General features: G+C 41.9%; 1 protein-coding gene and 1 non-coding gene across 3 annotated transcripts in view; one reads left to right on the forward strand and one right to left on the reverse strand.

Moving 5' to 3' along the window:
- Positions 1 to 24,325, reverse strand: part of LOC145413858 (uncharacterized) — a 121,587-nt gene extending 97,262 nt beyond the window's left edge. Inside the window, exon 1 of one of the 2 annotated variants that reach the window (XM_080283533.1) lies at positions 24,287 to 24,325. The gene's annotated coding sequence lies outside the window, so the exon portion shown is untranslated. Of the gene's footprint in view, positions 1 to 12,285; positions 12,381 to 24,286 lie in introns of those variants that run through there. The other variant, XM_080283532.1, reaches the window with a different exon arrangement.
- LOC145413897 (5S ribosomal RNA) lies at positions 1,308 to 1,426 on the forward strand. Its single transcript, XR_013899775.1, has one exon. It is a non-coding gene; the product is annotated as a 5S ribosomal RNA (ribosomal RNA).
- Positions 24,326 to 25,399: the final 1,074 nt, after the last annotated feature.

Below are 25,399 nucleotides of genomic sequence, written 5' to 3' on the forward strand. Positions count from 1 at the left end.
GATATAAAACTGACATTGCTGCCTTGTCTAAGACTTGCCTCTCAGGAGAGGGAAACCTAACAGAAGCAGGAGAAGAGTTCACCTATTTCTAGAGGGGGTACCCAGACAATGTAAAACGAAACCATGGTATTGGCTTTGAACTCCGAAACAACCTACTACAGAACTTACAAGAATTGCCTGTGGGTATATCAGAGAGGCCGATGTCCTGGCACATACAACTGTCTAAAGGCCAATATGCAAGCACTCATCACTGCCTATGCCCATAACCACCTTGAGGCAAACAAGGCAGCCACCCCATCTGGCATCTCCTCTCCCAATCCCCTCCTTTAGCAGCCTGCTCAATCCACCCCCACCCCAAAGTCCAGGGCCTTGTTCTGATCACGTTCATAACTTTAAACTAATCCCTGTCATTCTCAACCCGCAGTGCTTGTGGGTGAGACATTGGGAATGGATCAGTCCAACTCAAAATGTGACTAAATAGTATAGGCTACTACAGCCTACTGCAATAGGATCCCCCATAAACTCCTGAAAGTTGCCAGTGTTCACTGGATCACTAAATAGCATGTGGTCACCACCCACTCAGAGCTGGTGTATCTTCCTTTAAAAAAAAATTCCTATTGGGATTATTACTCATGCATAAATTACATAATGGTTGGTTGCTGAAACATTTCAGTTATATTAAGGGTAATGAGACAGACCAATTAGTCTTCAGTATCATCAGAGTAAAATTTAATTGAGCTTCTGTAGTCACTACAGTGCACCAACCAAAACATGCTTCATTACTGTTTAACCCTTTAACCGCAGGCTTGATCTGCTTTTTCTTGCGGCACCAGTGGGCATATTCGCGCTCCGACAGACTCTCTAAAAATATTTACCAAAAATCAGTTATTAGTCCTAGAATATTAAATTCACATATGCTTATGGCACATACCTTCTGCTTTCTCCTGGGGTGTTTGTTGAGCCTTCGTCGAGTACAGTAGGACTTCTGGAGACCTCTGAAGTTGGGTAACGAAGTCTCCACTTTACACTTCCCGACAACCCGTAATATGATTACCACAGCCTGATATTATCACTAGAAACACTATTCTATGATTCTCAAATAGTTTGGAATCCATATTTTAAAAAAAAAAAAAAAAAAAAAAAAAAAAAACACACACACACACACACACACACACACACTGTGAAAGCAATGAAAATTACGAGGGCGTATGACCTTCCCACTTGCACTAGTTCGCCGCTGGTGTTGTCATTTATTATTCATAAAAACACTCACAGGTTATATTTCTATTGCTATATAACACTTATATGCCAACGGCCATACCAAGTTGAGTACACCGCTTCCCGTCCGATCAGCGAAGTTAAGCAACGTTGGGTCTGGTTAGTACTTGGATGGGTGACCGCCTGGGAACACCAGATGCTGTTGGCATCCCTACGTGTCAAGTGGGGTTGGTGGAGGATTAGTGTCCCTCCCTGTAAAACAATTAACTCTAAAGCCATTGGCCACCCCGTCTGGGATACATGGCGTCTGGCAATGAATGAATGAATGAATATATCTACAGTCTTTATCAATAAGTTTCCTTCAGTAATAGTAGTTTAATGTCACTGTAGGCATTCAATTTCTTTCAGTAAAATACGTAGCATTCACTTTCTCGTCCTGTATACTAGCATTGAGAGTGAATGTCACTTTCACCTTCACTCTCATAACTCACAGTATTCATACATGCTAGACTGAAACTTTCAATTTCATTACTCCTAGGGTATATACTCATATTCTTATAATACTACTCATTTACATTTCTATTTACGTTCTCTATTTTATTTACATTATTTACATCTCTATTTTATTTACACTGTGTTATGCACTGTCACTGGAAGTAACATAAATCTATTTTCCACTGTTCACTTACATTTACATTCATAGCATTCACTTGCTATTTACACATTATTTACAATTCCACTTGCACTGTTTTACTCAACAGAAAGATCGTAGTCACTCTCTTTCAATTGTCAGCCCTTTACCTCTTTCCACACGAGGTTTAGTAGGGGGTAAAGGTCACAGGGCCCTTTGCATGGGGGTAAAAAGCGGCGGAAGTTAGGAGGAGCAAACAGACGTACCTTCACCTTGGAAGATGACAGTGAACTGATAGGGGTGGGCCGGGGTGGCCTACCTAGGGAAATGCATTACTGCCAACATCAGCCTCTTGACAGCTACTAATATATAGCGGTGAAATGACTGGCAGGAAATCTAGACAATACATTAAAAATTAGGTAGTTCCAGGTGAATGTAAATATCACTTAGGCTTCTCCCTTCCCTCCTTATATATATTTTTAGTACGAGAATAGATTATACAGCATATTTCAAGGGAAAATAAACAGCAAAAATTAGCGAACGAGTGCACGTGAGGTGTTGTCAGGTGATAATTAGCCAATTCCAGGTGTATGGCAATCTCACTTACCTTATTTCTTTTTGGTATATATTAATTGGTATAAGAATAGGGCATAGGGCTTATTTCAATGGATGAAATCAGTGGAAAATTCCAGGGAAGATTTACTTAGCATAGCACGGCCAGGCAGGCGAGAGGAGAGGGTAATGGAGGGAAGGTAGGGAGGGGAGTCAAGAACGGGGAGAAATGGCTAAATTGTCAACAATGGATGGGAGTACAGATGAGATTAGGAGTGCTGACTAGTGTTGGACATTGGCAGTACTGACAGATGATACAAGGTACCACTTGAAAGCCCGGGCGAATTCAAAATAACACAGAATCGCAAAAGTGACGCCCCGCGGTATGATCCCTTGCTCCCAAGCATGTGACGCCCCCCGGTTAAGAGGTTAACATGATGCTAATAATCTTTTCTTGCACGTATGAAAATGCCGTACTGCAGAACACATTTATATAACTGAATGCAGTGCACCCAAACCCTAAAGACGGCATTCATAAAAACATACAACTGTAGCAACATTTTTTCAATTTTCTGCGTTACTTAATTTAAATCTGTTCAAATTCACCTGCAATTGCATTATTTGGTGCTAGGACAAAAAAAATTTTCTAGGGGAGGATGCCCCCAGACCCCCCTAGTAAGGCTGTGTTCGCCTCGTCTGTTTTCAAGTCCTGGTTACGGCCTTGCTATGCCCCAACACTTGATGCTCAGGACATTGTCAAAAGATTCCTTTTATGCCTCTCTGGATGCTACCATTTACTCAGTACCCCATACAGACAAACTCATCCCAGCATCATCATCATCTAATCTTGTGTTGTCCCATGAGGAGCGTAGGAGCTCGGGGCAAAGGCAAGTTGATCCTGACATTTAACCCATGGACTGCGACCCACAGTTCAGGCTGAGAAGCACTACGTTGCAAGCCACAGTTCAGGTTGTGCTAACCTTTTAGTGGCTGTGCATCACCCCTAACTACTCCACCCCTACACAAACTTAAGCATAGCGCTAAACAAAGACGGAGAGAGAGAGTTTTTTTCTTTCACCAGATGATGCCCTGGATGTTTATCTTCAAGTTCATAATTTAAAAAAAAAAAAAAAAAAAAAAAAAAAAAAAATTCACTGAACCCCTACGCAAATTTACACACTGCACTACACAAAGACAGAAAGAAAGAGAGAGAGAGAGAGAGAGAGAGAGAGAGAGAGAGTTTTTTTTTTTTTTTTTTTTTTTTTTTTTCCACCAGATGATGCCCTGGATGTTTATCTTCAAGTTTACAACAAAAAATAAAATAAATAAAAATAATTTTTTGTGCACCACAGGGTGGGATAAAAAAAGGCAATTGCGCAATCCATGGGTTAAGATGACAGTGGCCAGCCTCACTCATCCCTGAGTGGCATTATGTGAGCAATAAACCCCAACCATCTCTTGGATATAAACCCACAAAGAATCAATCCAGTTGGAGTGCCTTAACTACCCACTAAACCATCAGGCGCCATAATTTGGTTATATGGTTACCGCCCTGCGTAGTAAATGGTTTCCTGGTGTACAGGAAACTATCTGGCTTGTCACTCAGTGTTGAGTCACCTGCAAACAGAAGGAGGAGGAAAGAATGAAGAAAGGAATGACAAAAGAAGAAGGATGGGAGGAAGGAAGAAGGAAGAAAGGAAAAGGCAATCACCCGAAAGCACTACATTCAGTGTGTGGATGGTGGGCAGCACCCACCTACAACTCAAACTCATCCCACTTGGAGGTTTTAATGCCAAAGTAGGAAAAAATAATTACCTCTGGTAAGGGATTACAGGCTGCCATGATGTTGGTAACATGAACAACAAAGCCCTTAGAGTGGTGTTTCAGGCCATCATCAACGTCATTTTTCAACTTCAGAATAAACATAAGACCACATGGATGCACTCACGATCTAAACATTGGCACCTAGTTGACTATAACATGTTAAGGCAGCAAGATCAAAGATAAGTTCTTATAAGCTGAGTTATGAGAGATGCTGAGTGCTCAACACCCCATAACCACAGACTCACCAACTTGCACCTAGTCATACACCCACAAATGCACCACTGGCCATCCTCCAAGAAATTAACCCCTAACCGCTGGCTGACGTGTATACCCATCATGATTTGGGACGTGGAGCAATGCCAGTTGACGTATATAGCTGCAAGATTCTTCCTGCCAACCTTTGAACTATTACTTATCCTTACTCATCGACGGGATCATCTGGAGACGTGTGGATACAGGTAGGTCCCATTATACGACCACTCGATATTCGAGAAACCGATGATACGACCTGGGTAAATTAGGGACTGTTTTCAATATACAGTACTGTAATATCTCGAAAATCCAATGATACGACATTCAGTCTGGGGCGAGGTGTGAGGATTCTGTCATCCCAGCTAACACAGTCAATGTCGTTTTCTCTCAACCTCGGAGAGAAATAGAGGGACTGGTCGGCTGCAGCATTGCCAGATGTGCAATAATTATCGCAAAATGTGATATTTTGGCACACTTTGCGATATGCGATAGCATGAAAATATGTAAAAAAAACCACTTATACACCTTCTTCAGACACACCGCACTATATAACACACTATCACTATAATACACATAAGGTATGGACAGGTGACGTAATAGAAAACAAGGAATAAAATGGCCAACTGCGCACTCACACACCCTGCCTACCTGACTGCCAAGAGGACACTGAACTAATAATAGGCCACTTGTTCTTGTGACAGGGTTGACAGTGTTGCCATATGTTTGCCTCGGACACAGACACCCTAACCTATGACTTACCAAAATCTGACGCACTTTCAGACAAAGATAAAGTTTTGATGACAAATTATAGGGAAAGTGCGGCATAGTGCGTCGTCGATTACTGTCCAGACTGAAGGCACTTTGACTCATTTTGCATCATCATGTTATTTTCAACTTTGTTTACTGCCCAACTGCCATCTCCTGCATGGACAGCAAATAGTTTTAGTCATTTGCCAAACTTCTGTAGTCTAGTTATGCTTTGTTGCAGTCTCATTCTGAGTATCCTGATTGTAATTTGTTAGAATTTGCCATTTTTCTTGTTCCTGCATTGATCCTACATGCTACTACAAATGGTAGTGTACAGAAAATGTATCAATCTCTCAAGCCCTCTACTAAGTTCTTAGTCTAGGATCTTAATACAGTGTGTTTGCTTTAAATACCACTCTTGATTTTTACTTCCAATTTTTTTTTTTTTTTTTTTTTCCACACACAAAATATGCAAGTTTCCCTGAACATACAATTCCAAGAAAACATGACACACCAACAACATATATGACACACCAAGTCACCAACACTGCATCTATGATTTCTCTACCACACATGCCTCAGTAAAAGTTCTGAAGAGTTTTCTTTCATTCTTTTTTGTTAATCTTTATGAAGAACTATAACAAGATGAAAAACTCGGTTCTTTTATTTTCATTATCTGTCTATCTGTTCCGTAACATGGAAAATGGTAAAGTAAACAAAGGGAGCACATAAAACTCATACAGATTATGTACGGTAACTAATATACATCTGCACAGGAATGTGCTTGAAATAAATGCTTTGGATAGGGTATCAGAGTTTTGGTAACATCACCACACTCACATCTATCTATATACCTAGGCTGCTTCCCCCAAGGAAAGGGAGGTAGCCGAGACAGGACGGCACACTCTCCATTTACTCATCCATTCAAACACATTCATTCACATCTTAGCCCCAAAGGGGAGAACAGACAGATCCTCACCGCACCACACCGCACATTAGACAGGTTAGCATAAAAGACAGAGATAAGCTTCTTTCAACTAATCGGCCCCGATTAATCGGTCAAAAGGCCGATTACCAATTACCTGCCGATTAATCGGCCCAACCCTATTGATAACATCCCAAATACTCCTCAAGTGGCATATCTTGATGTCTCACCTACACTTTCAGAAACTGTTCAGGTCATCCATTCTCTTAAAAAATAACAAAAACCCAGGAGCTGATGGCATACCATCTGCACTAATCAGAAAGGATGGCCACTTACTCCACCTGTGCCTCATCTCAAACTAACTGTCTGGAACCAAGAAAGAATTTCATCTGAATGGTTTAATTCTGATACTGTAATCATTTACAAGAAGAAAGGGGACTGCTCAAACTGAAAATGGCAGAGGCATCTCTCATCTTGTAAATGCTAGCAAGTACTAGCCAAGATAATGTTATCCAGATTGACAAAAGATGTATGCCAACACTTCCTGAACGCAATGTGGATTCTGGAAGGAACAAAGTACCTGTGATATGATCTTTGCTGCCCGACAGATACAAGAGAAATGTCACGAGCAGAACCGTGACATTTACTACATTCACTGCTCTTGCAAAAGCATGTGACTCTGTCAACAGTGAACTTTTATGGAATGCTACTTCCAAATTTGGAGTTCCAAACAAATTTCTTATCATCCTGAAGAGCCTGCATAACAACATGAATGCTTGTTTGTCCATAGGTGGGAGCAAATCCAAACTCTTCAACATGGACATAAGCATAAAGCAAGGATGAGTCCTGGCTCGTGTCATTTTCAACATCTATCTTGCTGCAGTCACCCTTTTAGGTCATCAACAAATTAACCCTCCACCTAGATGGTAACTTATTTAATATCAGACGTCTTCATGCACAAAGACTGAAATAGCTCATTTCCTAGAGCTACGATACACTAATGAATGTGTTGTCCTTGCACATTCCCCAGAAGCCCTACAACAAAGCCTCACCATTGTCTCCAACATATACCATGCCATGGGGCTCCAAATAAATGTCAATAAAACAGAAATAATATCTTAGAGAAACAACCCAGCAGGGCCTCTTACATTTCAGATAAATGGCAAAAATGTAAAATAGGTGGAGAATTTTACCTACCTTGGAAGTGTGCTCACAGATAAACATTAATGTAGAAGTCCTTGCACATATCAACCACACCTCAGCCTCGTCTGAATGTTTCAGATTCAGAGTCTTTGAAAACACGAACTTGAGAATCGAGACGAAGGTACTGTATCACTGTACACGGTTGTATGTCTCTCCACCCTCTTATACAATGCTGAATCCTGGACTACTGACAAGTGTCACATCAAACTGCTTGAGCTGTTTCACATATAATGCTTACAGTACATCCTAGGTTTCCAATGGAAGGATAATATCCCTCACTCATAAAATTTCCAGCAGACGAAGTCAGCCAGCATGGAAACCATTCTGGCTAAAATACTGCTGAGATGGGTTGGACATGTGTTCCACCAGCCTGAGCACCACCTCCCATGGCCGGTTCTGTATGGCCAACTCCCTACAGCATGCCGCAACCCACATGGACAGAAGAAGAGATACAAAGATCATGTAACTCAGAAGATATGCACCATGATTCCAAAAGATCTTGAAACCAATGCCTCTGACAGAAAACAATGGAGTCCCCTGCAGAGAAGGAACCATTCATCTTGAAGAAGCTAGTAATCTGGCCAGAAAAGAGCGTAAACAACAGAGTAACAACCAAAACAGTGTCCTCCCAGCTAACCCAGACTTGACATGCTGACTGTGGGGCAAAGTTTGTGGACCCAGGACTGGTCTGGAGTCACACACACTGGCATCAAAGACAATGAAAGTACAGCGGGTGTCTTCTGTAACAGGAGAGAGAGAGAGAGAGAGAGAGTGTGTGTGTGTGTGTGTGTGTGTGTGTGTGTGTAAACAAAATATTTTTAAAAGTTTTTATCAGATTTTACTCAAACTTGGAAGAGTTAAGGGTGAGGCTAGGGTGAAATGACTCAATTCTAAAGTCAAACACCAAGGTCACATAGCAAGATCAAAGGTCATACATGTGCTTGCTAACAATATAAAATGGAGTTCTGACCTGATATCAACCAAACTTAGTGGAGGGGTTGCAGGCCAGCCAAGGAATAAACCTACAGTAAAACCTCGATATAACGGATTATATACAAGTGACCAAGGCTGATGCATGCAAGCATGTTGGAGCCTTCGAAAACAAAACAATGGACTTCAATTGACTAGAATTTGCTTTTATTGGAATTAAGGAGCTACTGGGCTAATGTCTTACAGTGTAATCCCTTTATTATCCGGATGCTCGATAACCGGACACCCCACTACACAGACATTTTGGGCCTGGGACTCGGGGGGTGGGGGGTGGGGGGGTTCCCGCTTGTAATTTGGACTTGCCAAGCGGCTCCGAACAGCTGTGTTTACGCACAGCTGCTGGGCCCCCTGCTGTTCCTCCCCTCCCCAGTTACCGCCTAACTACTATCGTGAGTAGATGCTCATCACAATGGATGCCACATGTGCTAGTTTTTAAAAATAAACAGTGAATAAAATGCAATACCTCGCCACTAGACCACATGGGAATTTACAGTGTTGTGCAGTGTTAAGAGACTTGACTTTAAAGTGCAAAGGATTAAGTGTGGAGTGCAAACTGGCTGTTGAAACTGGCATGGCGTAATTAAGAACAGAATGTGCAGTGTTAAACAATTATAACTCACAGTGCAAAAGAATTAAGTGCAGCTCAACACTGGATTACTGTACATGCTTCAAGAGCATTTTCACCACTGCCAGAGCCTTTGAGGAGGCTGCCACAGATGTGCTGTAAGTACTCTGTATACTGCTAAATATTTTCCATACTTACTTCTAATTCCTCATTCTCTGGTTCTTTTTCATTTATTTCATGCTTTATGTCCCTAATTTGTGTGAATCGGGTCTTAAATAGGTGCTATGCATGTCTGGTAAGGAGTTATTTAGGTGGCTTTCAAAGTCAGGCTGGGTTAGGGTCCATAAGTACCAGTCCAGGAGGCAAAGTCTCAGTATCCAGACAAACCCACTTCCCAGGCATGCCTTTGGCTGTATTACATCAGATATTGGGAAGAATGCTGTATACCGGAAAAAGTCCAATAAAGCCAGAAGCAGTCTAGACTGCCTGACCAGTTCAGCTATGTTTACCACAACAAGGTAAATAAAAGACATGTTTATCTGTGTATGGTACAATATTGTTATATACCTGTACATTATACTATCTGACTATTGTTGTGATTGTATAATACAGTACAGTACTGCAATGGTAGTGAAAACAATTTAAAAACTGTTCGTGCAATCCGGACTAATTACTGATACTGTATATTGGAAAAAGTCCGGGATAGCAGGGGGAAGTCCATATGTTACTAAAGTCTGGGATGGCAGGGGGAAGTCCATATGTTGCTTTTATCGGAATGGCTTGGGCCCCAATTAGTCCGTTATAGTGAGGGTTTACCATATTGTTTTTAAGGAAATAGGTCAAAGGTCAAGATCATATGGAAAGGTCAACTTAAAGTTTTCACTCAATTTAGATGAAACTTTTGGGGATGGTCGATCGTATGATTTTGAGAACAATTTGTCAAAGGTCAAGGTCATAGAACACAGTCAACTCAAACAGCTCTGATCTGATTTGAATGATCTTGGTGGGACTACTAAGGGTCAGGCAAAAATGATGGGATTCCACTTTAAGAAGTCAAAGGTTAAGGTCACAGGACAAGGTCAATGTTCAACTCTTATGTCTATAAATAAACTAATGAAAACTATTTTGATCTGATTTGAATCAAATATGGTGGATATTTTGAGCTGATTTGAATCAAATTTGGTGGATGAGTCAGGGATCACCCAAGAAGGTTGCCTATTCTTTTTAAGAACAATCAGTCAAAGGTCCAGGTCATAGCAAATGGTCACAGGTTAACATTACTGGCCAAAGTCAAACAGTTTTCAAACGATTTTTTTAATGCAAAGAAGAAGGAACCAAAGACCAGAACCAAACTTGGTGAAATGGTTAAGGGTTATGCAAAAATATTGTAATTTAATTCTGAGGGTAATCTGTCAAGGGTCAAGGTCACAGGTCTGGCTGCAATTGATTGACTCTCTGAGTGCTCTTCTTGTTTCTATTAATTCCCCAGTAAGTTAGAAAAGCTGCCTGCTAAACGTTTATTGATAAAGCATATTTAGAGGATGGAAGTAATGTGAGTATAAGTGGCTGGGGAATGGCTGGGAGGAGGAGGGAGGTGAGAAGACAGGAAGAAATCAGTAGGATAGAAGTTGTGGAAGCAATGAAGAAAGTTAAATTGGGGAAAGCCCCAGGAATTAATGGAGTGTGTGGTGAAATGCTGAAGTATGGGGGAGAGAGAGTAGTAGAATGGATGTGGAAAATGTGCAGATTGGCCTGGGAGGAAGGTAGAGTCCCGGAGGATTGGAAGTCAGGTATAATTATTCCCTTGTACAAAGGAAAAGGGGAAAAAGAAGTGTGTGGTAATCATAGGGGCATCTGTCTTCTTAGTATAACAGGAAAAGTGTATGGTAGGATACTTATTGACAGAGTTAGAGAAAGAACTGAGGAATTAGTTGGAGAAGAACAGGGAGGCTTTAGCAAGGGAAGAGGTTGTGTAGATCAGATATTCATTCTTAGATCTTTAGTGGAAAAGTTTCTAGAGAAGGGAAAGAAGCTGTATGCGGCTTTCATACATTTGGAAAAAGCATATGACAGGGTGGATAGACAAGGATTGTGGAAAGTATTAAGAATACATGGAGTAGATGGGAAGTTGCTGAATGCTGTGAAGAGTATGTATGATGGTGCTAAGGCTGCAGTCCGTGTGGATGGTGAACTGAGTGAATTTTTCTCTTTGATGGTTGGGTTGAAACAGGGATGTGTCATGTCTCTATGGTTGTTCAATCTGTACATGGATGGGGTAATAATAGAGGTACAAGGTAGGGTAGTGGATGTTGGAGTGGCCCTGGTGAGAGAGGGCAGTGTTTGGAAACTCCCTGTACTGTTGTTTGCAGATGATACTGTGTTGTTGAGCGAAGACGAAGGAGAGCTGCAAGGCTTGGTGAATGAGTTTGGGAGAGTGTGTAAGAAACGGAATCTAAAGGTGAATGTAGGGAAGAGTAAAGTGATGGTCTTTGAGAGAGGTGAAGTCAGTGAATGTACAGCGAGGTTGGATGGTGAGGAATTGGAAAATGTGAGTACGTTTAAGTACTTGGGTAGTGTGATGGGTAAGGATGGAGGTTTGGAGGGTGAAGTGCTTGAAAGGGTACAGTAGGGAAGAAAGGTTGCTGGTTCACTGAAAGCAGTGATAAGAAGCAGGGAAGTGAGCATGGAAGTGAAAAAGTTACTACATGACAGTATTGTGATACCAACTCTAACGTATGGAAGTGAAGCTTGGACGTTGCTGGAAGGACACAAGTCAAGAGTGACAGCAGTGGAAATGAGTTATTTAAGAGGAGCCTGTGGAGTCGCATGGAGAGACAGCCTGACAAATGAGAATATAAAGGAGCGTTGTGGTGTGGATGTGGATGTGATAGGAAACGTTAGGAGGAATACACTGAGGTGGTTTGGCCATGTGGAGAGGATAGAGGGTGAAAGACTGACGAAGAGAGTGTATGTGAGTGAGGTGGAGGGGGTAAGGGGGAGGGGGAGGCCGAGGATGAGATGGAGGGACGGGGTGGAGAGGTATATGAGAGAGGGGGGTGTGAGTTGGGAGCGGGGCAGTGAAATGGCGGGGGACAGGGAGACGTGGAGGCGATTTGTTTGTGGCCACCCCGAACGGGATTGAGGCGTCTGGCAATAGATATAGATATTTACCTGTTCTTCCCACATTACTGTACATCACTTACTATAATGATGTTGTGATACTGTATTTTGCAACACAACCCTTACACAGAGCAAGGGCTTAATGTACCTCCTAGGTCAGTGAAAGCCATACACCTACTACAAAAGAAACAAAGAGAATGCATTGTAGCAAAGCTGCACGTTACATATTCACATAAATAAAAAAGTATATGTACTTACTTTGGTTGCTCAGTCTTAGTTAAGGAGGTGAATCTTGAAAAAGAGTATGCCTTTCTCCCTCTCCAGCAAAGAAATGCACATGGATTTCATATCTGTGAATAAGGAGATTTACTGAAAGTGTTTATAGGATTTTGTTATAATGGATTAATAGGTCAATATCACTGTGGGGGGGGGGAAAGAAAAAAAAGGAAAAAATTGCAATTAAGGGGGTAGAAGCACCAAGTATCAAATAAGAATGGTTAGCACAACTCAAGACTGAAATACTTATTTTTTTTTTTTTTTTAATACTGTGTATTGAGGAGCAGACTGTAGCACCAGTCGAGCAGGGCAGTACTCCCAAGGTGGATGGAAAGCTGATGACAGGGAGAGCTGCAGCTCCCATTCCATCAGCCCTTGGGACTAGTTCCTGGCCATCCCCCTTCGCTGAACTTTTTCAGTGTCTCATTAACACAGAGAATAGGCCAGCATGCTCTCCAATAAAAGTTTCTCTAACTGTCGACACCAACCTACATGCACAGTACACACTACACTTCCTTTTCAAAATTAAAAAAGAAAAATGGCACAATTAAATCTGGCCTTGGAGTCTCCAGGGAGGAGGACCATAAATTCCCCCACCATCCGCCCCTCTCCCAGTGATGACTAAGAGAGATGCCTGAAACCACTGACTGACTCACTTCTTCTTCATTTCTGCAACATTCGCAGCCTTTCTTCTAACTTTCTCTGTCGAACATCACCTCTCCTCCTCTAAACCTCACCTTCTCTTCCTGTCTAAGACTCAGCTGTCTGAGGCAACTGACAGCCAACTCTTCTCTATTTCCTCCTACTTTCTCTATACTGTACTCATATCAACAATTCATCTTGCTCTCGTGTTCCTGAACTCGATTCTTCTGAATTCTCTACTCTCTAGCTTCGGCTTTCTTGTCATTCTCTGACTAAATATATCTGCGCTGTTTATCTCCTAATTCTACTCACTATGAAAAATTCTTCGACTATCTTACTTCTACAATGGAACACATTCTATCCATTTCTTGCTCTAAAATCTCCATTCTAGGAGATTTCAACATTCACCACCACCTTTGGCTCTCCTCTCCTTTCACTGATCCACCTGGTGAACAAGCCTACATCTCTTCTATCCTTAATGACCTAGAGCAGCTTGTACAGCATCCTACCCATATCCCTGACCCCCTTGGAGCAAGTTCCAACATACTTGACCTCTTTCTTATAACTAATCCTTCTGCTTACACTGTTAATCTTTCCTCTCTGTTGGGCTCCTCCAATCACAACCTAATTACCTTAACCTGTCCTATTGCTCCGGTACGGCCTGTGGACCCTCCAAAAAATGTCGACTGTGGTACTTCGGAGCTGCGGATTGGGAGGCCCTCAGGCAGTACTTCTTTGATTTTCCCTGGAATGATTATTGCTTCCATGGCCAGGAGCCATCTGAGTGTGCCTTGTGCATTACGGAGGTTATTCTCTCATGCATGGAAGCATACATTCTCTTCTCACATCCTTTGACTAATGCAAGAAAGCCTTGGTTTAATCACGCTTGTTCTAATGCTGTCTGCAACAAGGAGAGGGCCTATAAAACGTACCAGAACCAACCCACCCCTGAATCACATCTTGCTCATGTTTCTGCCTGGAATCGTGCCAAGTCTGTTCTTCGCTCTGCTAAAAATAATTTAACCCATACTAAATGCTCTCAGCTCTCCAACTCGAATTCCTCCCACTCCTTCTGGCACCAAGCCAAAAACCTTTCTAACAACTTTACCTCATCATCCTTCCTGCCTCTTTTCTACTCTGATGGCTCTGTAGCTATTTCTTCTACTGATATAGCAGATCTCTTCACTTAAGACTTTCTCCTCCAATTCCACCTTAGACGATTCTGGTGCTGTTCCTCCATCACTTCCTCTCCTCTGACTTCCTCATAGCTGACATCAAAATTTCTTTGGCTGATGTATTTTCTGCTATCACTGGCCTTAATACTAATTAGGCATATAGGCCTGATGGAGTCCCTCCTGTTGTCCTCAAGAACTGTGCTTCTGTGCTTACACCCTGCCTAGGTAAACTCTTTCGCTTTTGTCTGTCAACTTGTACCTTTCCTTCTTGCTGGAAGTTTGCTCTCATTCAGCCAGTCCCAAAGAAGGGTGACCATTCGCAACCCTCTAGCTATCGTCCAATTGCTATAACATCCTGTGTCTCAAAAGTTTTCAAGTCAATTCTTAACAAAAATTTTAAAGCATCTTTCCTATCACAACCTTCTTTCTGATCGTCAGTATGGGTTCCGTCAGGGACGCTCCACTGGCGATCTTCTCACCTTCCTTTCAGACTCCTGACCAGACTCCTTTCGGGACTTTGGCGAAAGCTTTGCCATCGCACTTGACATCTCAAAAGGCTTTCGATCGAGTCTGGCATAAATCTTCAATTTCCAAACTGCCCTCTTAAGGTTTCTATCCTTCTATCTGTGTCTTCGTTTATAGCTTCCTTTCTGGTCGTTCTTTAGCCGCTGTTGTAGACAACCATCGTTCTTCTCCTAGATTTATCAACAGTGGTGTTCCTCAGGGCTCTGTCCTATCATTGACTCTCTTCCTTTTATTCATCAATGACCTTCTAATCTGTACATCTAACCCTATCCACTCATACGCTGGTGATTCCACCCTTCACCTTTCCATTTGGTTCCCACAATGTCCATCTCAGTAGTTGCTTCAACAGACAAGGGATGAGGCTATGGCAAACTCGATGTCTGACTTGGCACGTACCTCTGACTGGGGTAAAAATAATCTTCTTGTTTTTCATGCTCAGGACTTTTCTTGGAAAGATCATATTGCATCTCTTGCAAAAATCTGCTTCCAAGAGATTAGGTGTGCTAAGCCAACTCCGTACCTTCTTTACCCCTGCATAGTTGTTGACTTTATAAACGGGTTTTATTCGCCCGTTTAGAGTTCAAATCTCATGTGTGGGGAGGCTCCCCACATACAGCTCTTCTCAACAGGGTGGAGCCAAAGGCCTTTCATCTCAACTCTCCGTCTCTTACTGGCTCCCTTCAACCTCAGTCTCTTCACCGCACTGTTGCATCTTTATCTCTTTCCTATTGCTACTTCAATGGTCACTGCTCCTCAGAACTGTCTGCTTGCATCCCTCCACCTCTATGACAGGCACATAGCACCTGTCTTGCAATAAACTCTCATCCCTTTTCTGTCCAACTCTCTAATGCAAGAGTTAACCGTTACTCCCAGTCCTTCATTTATACAACAGGTCAACTCACGAACTGTCTCCCTCCGTCTGTATTTCCTACTTCCTATGATCTCCAGTCTTTCAAATGCAGTGTGTCCAGGCATCTCGAAATGAACGGATCCTGAATTTGGCTCTCTTTTGTATTGTTTTTGTTTTTTATTGGAAGGAATGGTTTGCAGGCCCCCATCCTGGTTCCTTCTTTCTTGCATTAAAAAAAAAAAAAAAAAAAAATAAAATAAAAAAAAAAGCAACCTGTTTACTCAGGCCACAAAGTTTTCACACAGAATAGTACAACATACGGTAGGTGTAGAATGTTGGGATGTGGGATGTGACAGGACTGATGACTTATTATTTTCTAGTTTGTACTGTATATATCAGTGGCTGTACCAAGATGCTGAATACCAAGTCACAGGTAAGGTGGGAAACTATAAGCATCTGGCAACTCAAAAAGTCCCACTGCCCGTGGTCAGTGAGCCATGACTGGCCATGAAGTTTTACACACACACACACACACACAAACGAAGCCTCAGACCAGGAAAGACAAACAGGTGACAACCAAGGACCAGACAAAGGACATGGTATGGACTGCAACAGGGAATGTAAGGGGTGTGAATGATGAAGTGAAAGAGAGATTGTCCAGGTGCCTGAGGGTGCAAAAGTGGACATAATGGTATGTGGATTAACTGAGACTAAATGGAGAGGTGAGAGTGTGGAAGTATGGATGGGGTATATGTGCAGGGGTTGGTGAGAACAAGACGGCACAACAGTGTGTATGTATTTTTGTGTACAAAAGATGGAAGGAAAATATATGTGCATATGGATCAGTTGGTTCAAGGATTGTGTGGGTAAGACTGAAAGTGGGAATACAAACATAGACAAGCAAGATTGGGCAAGCAGTGTGAAAGAAGAGTTCTGGACAAAGGTGAATGTATGAATGGAAAAGGTTGAGTGGAATGAGAGAATGTCTTTGATTGGTGATATGAATGGAGAAGTAGGGAATGTGAAGGCGGATGGGGTAGGTGGTGAGTGAGGTGTGCCTGCAGAAGTGGACGAGAATGTCAGTGCTGTGGTGGACATTTGTGTGGGGAGAGGGTTGGTGAAAGTCAATACCCTCTTTAGGCACAAAATGATCCAAAGGTATACGTGGTGAGTGATGAGAAATGTGGGTGGTGAACTGAATGAACTGAAGGCAGCGAATGAGTACAACTTTATGTGCGTGTGGATGACAGAATGAAAAGGTAATAGATGCAAGAGCATACAGAGCTTGTGGGTATGGACTTTCTGATTACTACTTGGTGGTGGTGAAAGTCAAGGTTCAAGTGCAATGGAGGAATAGAAGGAGGGATGATAAGGAGGAAGTAGTCCATACAAGGAGGGTACAAAGGTTGCAAGAGGATGAAAAAAAGGCAGGATAAAAAAGAGAAGTGAAAAAGCAATTGGGTAAATCTGATTTGGTGCAGATGGGGGAGGTGCAAGGTGTGTGCAAAATATTCAAAGAAGAAATCTGAGCAGCATGTGAGGTGGTGAGTGGGGTGAAGCGACGACGAAAGAGGGTGCAAGGAACAGAATGGTGGAATAAAGAGGTGAAACAAGCTGTGGCGCAAAAGAAGGAAGCATATAGTGAGTGGATGGGAAACAGAAACATAGACGAAGCTGAGAGACGGAAAAGAGAGCTATTTATAGAGAGCAAAAGAGGTGAAAAGATTAGTAAAAGAGAGTAAGAAGAGAGTGGATGAAGAATTTGGAAGGAATTTAAGGGTAAAATGGAGAGAATGAGAGGGTGGGGGAATGGAGTCTCGGACCATCACTTAGTGATGGCCAAGGTAAAGCTACAAAGAAAATGGTTGAAGAGACAAAGGGGAAGACAGGAGGAAACAGCTCCTGTGAGAAGAGTGGAGAATTTGCAAGACAATGAGAGAATGGCAGAGTATAAGACCATAGTGGAAGGAAGATTGGGAAGGTATGAGTTTGAGCAGATGGAAAGGGTGGAAGAGGTATGTAAGATATTCACGGAAGAGATAGGTGCAGCATATGAGTTGGAGTGTGGAGTGAGGAGGAGATGCAGGGGTGTGCAAGGGACAGCATGGTGGAATGATGAGGTGAAATGAGCTGTGGAACAAAAGAAGACAGCATATAGTGAATGGCTAGCGAGTAGAGGTAGGGGAGAAGATAAGAGAGAGAAGAGAGGTATATGTAAGCAGGAGAAGGGAGGTGAAGAGATTGGTGATGGAGAGTAAGAAGAAAGTGGATGAAGAGTTTGGGAGGAATCTGAGTGTGAAATGGAGGGAGAGCAAGAAATTGTTTTGGAAGGAGGTAAAGAAAGTAAGGCAGTGTAAAAGGGGAAATAGTAGGGGAGTGAAAGATAGGAATAATAGATTGTTGGTGGAGAAGAGAGAGAAATGAGGAGATGGAAGGAGCACTTTGAGGATTTCTTGAATGTAGAGAGTGAGAGCAGTGCGAGTATAAGTGGTTGGGGAATGGCTGGGAGAAGGAGATGAGAGGAGGGAGGAAGAGATCAGTAGGGCGGAAATAGTGGAAGCAATGAAGATCAAGATGGGAAAGGCCCCAGGAATTGATGGAGTGTGTGGTGAAATGCTGAGGTATGGGGGTGAGACTGTAGTGGAGTGGATATGGAAGTTATGTAGATTGGCTTGGGAAGAGGGAAGGGTTCCAGAGGATTGGAATTTAGGTATAATTGTTCCTTTATACAAAGGAAAAGGGGAGAGAGAAGTATGTGGTAACCATAGGGGAAATTGCCGTCTTAGTGTGACTGGAAAAATATATGGTAGAATACTGATAGGGTTAGACATATAACAGATGAGCTAGTTGGAGAAGAACAAGGGGGATTTAGGAAGGGAAAAGGATGTATAGATCAGATATTTGTTCTAGGATATTTAGTGAAGTATCTAGAGAAGGGAAAGTATATGCTGCCTTCATGGACTTGGAGAAAGCTTATGAGAGGATAGACAGACAAGGTGTGTGGAAGGTACTGAGAATATATGGAGTGGAGGGGAAATTGTTGAGTGCTGTGAAGAGTATGTACGAAGGAGCTAGGGCTATGGTGCGAGTGGATGGTGAGCTGAGTTCTTTGATCTCAGTGTGGGACTGAAACAGGGTTGTGTGATGTCTCCATGGCTGTTTAATATATACATGGATGGGGTTGTAAAGGAGGTGCAAGGTAGGACAATGGATGTGGGGGTGGCTCTAATGAATGAGGGTGAGATTTGGAAGATTCCAGTGTTGTTTGCTGATGATACAGTATTGTTGAGAGTGAAGATGAATGAGAGTTGCAAGGTTTGGTGAATGAATTTGGGACTGTGTGTGGGAAGAGGAATCTGAAAGTCAATGTAAACAAGAGTAAAGTTATGGTGTTTGAGAGGAATGAAGTCACAGAATGCACGGTGAGGTTGGATGGCGAGGATATGGAAAGCGTGAGTGAATTCAAGTACTTGGGTAGTGTGATGAGTAGGGATGGAACCTTGGGGGATGAAGTGCGTGAAAGGATACAGCAGGGAAGGAAGGTTGTTGGTTCACTGAAAGCAGTGATGAGATTAGGGAGGTGAGTATGGAAGTTAAGAAGTCACTGCATGATAGTATTGTGATCCCTACCCTGATGTATGGAAGCGAGGCATGGACCTTGCAAGAGGGGAACAAGTCAAGAGTGAGAGCAGTGGAAATGAGCTACTTGAGAGGAGCATGTGGAGTGACATGGAGGGACAGGTTGACAAATGAAGAAGTGAAAGAACGTTGTGGGGTGGATGTGGATGTGGCTGAGAAGATTAGGAGAAATACACTGAGGTGGTTTGGACATGTGAAGAGAATGGAGAGTGAAAGACTGACTAAGAGGGTGTATGCAGGTGAGGTGGAGAGAGGGAGCAGGAGGGGAAGACCGAGGATGAGGTGGAGGGATGGAGTTGAGAAGTATATGGGGAGGGAAGAGTGAGTTGGGGGGAGGGCAATCAAATGGCGGGTGACAGAGCGACTTGAAGGCGTTCTGTCTGCGGCCACCCTTTGTGGGATTAGGGTGTCGGGCTATAGATAAATAGTTAAAGTGGCACGACTTAACTTATGAAATATTGCCTTTATAAGGAAACATTTGGATATACATTGTTAACATGCTTATACATAACTATGTCATTAATAGATTAGAATACAGTAATCCCTCCAATATCCAACGTAACAGAGCCATAGGCAGGTCCGGATAGTGGTCCTGTCCGGATATTGGGTCCCAGCTTATGGACTTGTGCTTATGGACCCTAACTCAGAAAAACACCTATACAACTCCCTCTGGACATGTATTGCACCTATTTAAGACCCAAATCACACCAATAAGGGACATAAAAGACTGAAATAAATGCAAAAGAACCATAAAATGAGGTTTTAGAGGTGAGTTTATACAATATTAAACATTCTGGGTACTTACAAGCCCCTTGCTCCTGGACTGGTTTGAACTGCCAGTTTGCAGTCCACAGTTAATCCTCTGCACTCTAAATTCTAATTTCTTAACACTGCACAACACTGTAAATTCCTGTGTGTTCTAGTGGCGAGGTATTGCAGTTTATTCACAAAAAACAAGCACCTGTGGCTTGCACTGCTATGAGCATCTCCTCTTGATCGGAGTTAGATTGTGACTGTTGATGATGGCGGTGTAACAGAGTTGCCAGATCGCAACAGCCACATTACCAATCTCCTCAACTTTCATTACCAAATTTAACTTTTCATTACCAAATACGTAAAGCTAGCATTTATTCTTCACTAATTATATATACATGTGGAAATAGATGTAATCACTCTCCTTATAATTAACACCATGTTGGTTATTTTCACACTATGTAGGGTGGCAGATTAATCAGAGAGAGCAAACAATCCACCATCTCCATCCTGTGTATCCTCATACATGTGAAAAATCCATTTGGTAATGCATTATTCTGATTCATTACCAAACAAATTTCTATCTATCTATCTATTGCCAGACGCCATAATCCCGTAAGGGGTGGCCATTTGACTCTGAGTTATTTGTTTTACGGGGAGGGGCACTAATCCTCCACCAACCCACTTGCTGACACGTAGGGAGAATGTATGATTTTTCATTACCAAATTGGCCCACACTTGGTAATGAAAAATACCAAATGGCAACCCTGACAGGGGAGGGGGAGGAAGGAAGGGGTGAAGGGACCATGGTGTAACAGCTGTTCAGCGCCAGGTGGGAATTTCAAATTACGGGAGGGAAAAAAGTCAGATTTTTTTTCGAATTTTTTGGCCCATTTTGGGAATATTGGATCCCAGGACGATTATGTCTGGTTAGTGGGGATGTTCGGATATTGGGCGTTCGGATATTAGAGGGATACTGTAATTCTCTGTACTACAGTTTGCCTAAATATCAACTGAAGAAAATGCAAATTATTATGAACAAAGCAGCTAGATTAATAATGAATTTGCCAGCACATGAGAGGATTACACCAGTTCTCACTGAACTACACTGGTTGCCAGTTAAGGTTAGAATCATATATAAAATTTGTGTTATGACAATGTGGCAATGAAGACTGGGAAACTGGAACACTTAAGGAAATTATTACAACCATTTGAATTACAAACAGATATTGTAGTAAGACATACTTCTGGTAGCTATTGACCCTTAGAACCAAGGTGTAACACAGACACTGGTTTTAGAGCCTTTAAAAATTGTGCCCCAAGACTATATAACAGACTACTAAGTGCTGTTAGGAGCAGTAATAATGTGGATCTGTTTACAAGGAGACTAAAAACATTCTTGTTTGGTGACTGCTATGATATGAAAGAAAAGTGTATTAAGAGATTATTATGTATTATGAAATTTTGTAACGTGAACAGTATTAAATTGAGAGGTGACAGTGTTATTATAAGTAGGTCTCTATGACCATGTTATTTACTATAAAGTGTCAGGGTGATTATTAATAGTCTTATGTCAAATGTATCGTGTTATTGAAAGTGGGCACTATTGAATCGGAATTCCAGTACTAGTTTTTATTACTTTTAAGTATAACCACGTTTATACCATTAAGTTTTACTATTAAGGTTTATTATTATTACTTAATCTTTCTTTAATATGAAATGTCACTATTAAGTTTTATTACCTACTTTTTCATTAAGTTTATAATGCAATAATTGTATCAATACATATCATTTTTCGTAAAATATTGGCAACTCTGCAGAGTGCCACATGTTGGTGGAGTGGAGCCTGATAAACCAAATAAAGATAATGAAATAATATTTAACAGAAACAACTTGATGTAGTGCTATCTGCTTCTTCCTTCACCTTTATCATTCTTTTTCTTTGTCTGCCCTCCTCATTTCCATTTCTCCCATCTTTCCTGTCACTTTTTATTACTTTTCTTTCCTTTTCAGGTGGTTTTACATTGAGTGACAAGCCTAATGGTTTTCTGTAAGCTAGGAATCATTTACAATGTTGGGTGGTAACCATATAACCAACCCTGACGTGTCAACAAGTGGGTTGGCATACGATTAGTGTCCGTCCACGTAAAACAACTAACTCAGAAAAACTGCCACCCCTTGCAGGATTATAGCAACTGGTTATAGACAGATAGAAACAACTGGAATTCAGGTATTTTTAAGTGTCTTCTATTTACATCTCATTTGCTAACCTTTTCTTATATGACACATTCACTGCAAATGGCCCCTGGATTATTAATGACCTCCAGGGAGAAGTAATTACATCAAGGGAAGGGACTGACTTAATCAGCAATAGAAATACCAGGTATACACTATACCGTACTAGAAAGTGGTGTCTACAAATGGTGATATATAATGTGAAAACACTTCAAACTACTTGAATTCCAATTATGGCTTCTGCTAAATATTTATCATTCAATCATTTACCACCATAAAAATTATTAGTCAGTTTATAGTATCGGTCCCACAATGATTTCTTCGTCCAGCCTGGGTGTTTCCAATGGTTTTTGGTGTGATTTGTTTGAATTTGACCTTCATTTCTATTGAAAATCAATAGTTTCTGAGCTGTGACCTATTTTTTGTCATTACAGAAACTACTGGTTTCTGACAGAAATTTACATCAAAATCATCAATAATCACAACGAAAACCACTGGAAACACCCATGTTGGTCAGTTTCAATACTGAAGCCCTGGAAAGAGGGCAGGGTTTGAAGTTTGTAAAATAATCCTAACCTAACAACCCAACCTGACCTAACCCCCCCCCCCTAACAAGGTCTAACTTTCCTTACTTTGGAGATTGTAGGTCAGACTCCACTGGCAGCACACCCAGAGATGCTTTTCTTGTCGCAACTGAAGTCGTACGTGACAGTGAGGGCACTCCATCTGACTAGGAAAAACACACCGTCCCTACGCAGAAAATCGACGGAAGCCTCAGGGTCATGATAAAAAGCCTTGAAAATCTCCCAAGACTTCAGAGCACACCCAGTACACGGGAGAGACATGGTAGGACTGATTTTTGAATCTGGTGGAGTGCGGGAAAATTTGCTCATTGGTGTAATTAAATTACATGTGATTGGTTGATGAAGAGGGAGGGATAGCTGTGATTGGCTTTCATAAGTCATGTGATTCCAACGCAGTCAAGTCGGTGTAAAACATCATAAAATGCATATATAATGGTTTAAAATGTATATAAAAAACTGACAACAATGTAAGACGGACTGCTGCTGCTACTGTTTGGTAAACATGGCTGCACGGTTTGGGCTCTTGCTGTTCTGGAGGAAAAAATCAGCAATCTCATACACCGTTCATTTCCCTGAACAACGACACATCCTAGTGAGTACAGCAAAATGAGATGCATAGGCTGATAGGTAGAATAAGTTCGAGTTTTCTGTGGGACCGATACACTAGTTTGACCAAATTATTACAAATAGGCAACACACTGAGGTGGTTTGGCCATGTGGAGAGGATGGAGGGTGAAAGACTGATGAAGAGAGTGTATGTGAGTGAGGTGGAGGGTGGAAGAGGGAGGGGGAGACCGAGGATGAGATGGAGGGATGGGGTGGAGAGGTATATGAGAGAGGGGTGTGTGAGTTGGGAGCAGGGCAGTGAAATGGCGGGGGACAGGGCGACTTGGAGGCGATTTGTTTGTGGCCACCCCAAACGGGATTGAGGCGTCTGGCAATAGATAGATAGATAGACAAACCAACCAGAGAGAAGAGGAAGTGAATTGGCAAGGAATTTCCACACATTTACTTTTTTCTTAGTCATTAATTCCTTACAAAACAGGGGGCCTTTCCGTATCTTCAACTAAAATAAGTCTTTCATAGGTTACTTGGAATTACCTTAAAGTCACGTTCCAATTTGTGCACACACCTTTAAAATAATATGATGGTACCAGATTTCTCTGCTATTACTACTTGAGTGCCACCTCTGCATTATGTATGGGAATAAGAATTATTTTTAACATACCCCTAAAATAACATGGAGAACTGGGTGTGTGTGAGCAAATTTCTTCACTTCGACAATGGTGACATGCATGGAGCAGGCACCAGCGGGGTGGTGCCACAGACTGCCTAGTGGGCACACAATGTTTTCAAAGTAACAGCTGCTACCAAACTTTACGTATACCACTCACTTCCACGAAAAGAGCATGGGTTAGGCCTACCTCGCTATATTAAAGACCCTCAATACCCTTCAGTAAGCATGAACCAATGTTGGTCATCGGTAGTGACAGTATCAACTGGTTCACCATGCCTCGCTGCCTAACTTTATGCGTATCATTCACCTGCAGAAATAGGAGAAATGGAGAGAAAGCACATACCTCGCTAAACCAGATTAGCTTCATCCTTCTTCCATCCGCTGGAACTGCAGCCAATGTTTAATAACTAATCTGCTGGTTCGCTACGCCTCGCTCATCCGACCTCGATGGCACCAACGGTTTGTTTATCAGTTTTTGCGTTACCAATGCTGGAATAATTCTACGTGAATAGTAACAATACAAAGAAACTTTACGTATAGATATGGCGACTAAAATTGTACACAGATACAACTGGATCACTTGTTCTTTTGATTCCGATATTTTGAGATTTTCCTTCCTATCCTGTTGGATTCCCGTACAGCGACAAAACCCGCCGAAATACCGAATCGGCGGCAATTTACCGAATCGACACTTTCAGTTGGAAAATATTATTAGTTTGATGACCATAATGGTTCATACACACCTAATTATCGGAAAGTCGGTCAAATTTTTTTTTCATTTAACTATTTAAAAAAAAATAAATAAAAGGTTTAGCAGCGAAAAAGTGCTACAGTTAGCGGAAGTTTTACCTTCAGCTCGCCAACACGCATTGACAGACTTGTTTTTGCATAAACACGGCATTGATCTGAAACGAAAATGAATGTATTTGCGGTCATATTCTAATACATTTATCAATATTCTGGTATCTGCATTTATTTCCCCAATATAAAATTTTTAGAATTTCTGGGGAAAAGTTGGGGTTAGAGCAGTAGTGTGATCTCTGGCATTTAATATCATGCTATTTGTACTAGTTAGAGAGCTTGTTACTAAAACTGTGCTTAATGGTGGTAGTGAGACTGGTAGAGGGTGGTTGTGCCAAGACGATCTGCCACCAAGCAGTCCATGCAAGAAGAATACAGTTAAGCCCCAGGAAGAATTAGTCAACCACTTGCGGGATCTCTTTGTCAAAAGTGCCCAGTGTCCGAAGAAACCACAGATGAAGCAGCTCTTGGTGAAGCACACTGATCTATTTTCCACAAGAGACCTGTACCTGGAAAGTACACTTGGAGTGAAAGCAGAGGACCTGCTGAACACCGAAGATGAAAGAAGGTCCCAGAAAAGTGACAGTCATTGTTTAACAGCACTGGCGAGTGGTGATCCAGAATCCAGATCCAGATCTCATTCAGGGGACAGAGG

This window comes from Coenobita brevimanus, chromosome 97, assembly GCF_032717465.1.
Source record: "Coenobita brevimanus isolate Jiangsu-jjx chromosome 97, ASM3271746v2, whole genome shotgun sequence".
NCBI lineage: Eukaryota > Metazoa > Arthropoda > Malacostraca > Decapoda > Coenobitidae > Coenobita > Coenobita brevimanus.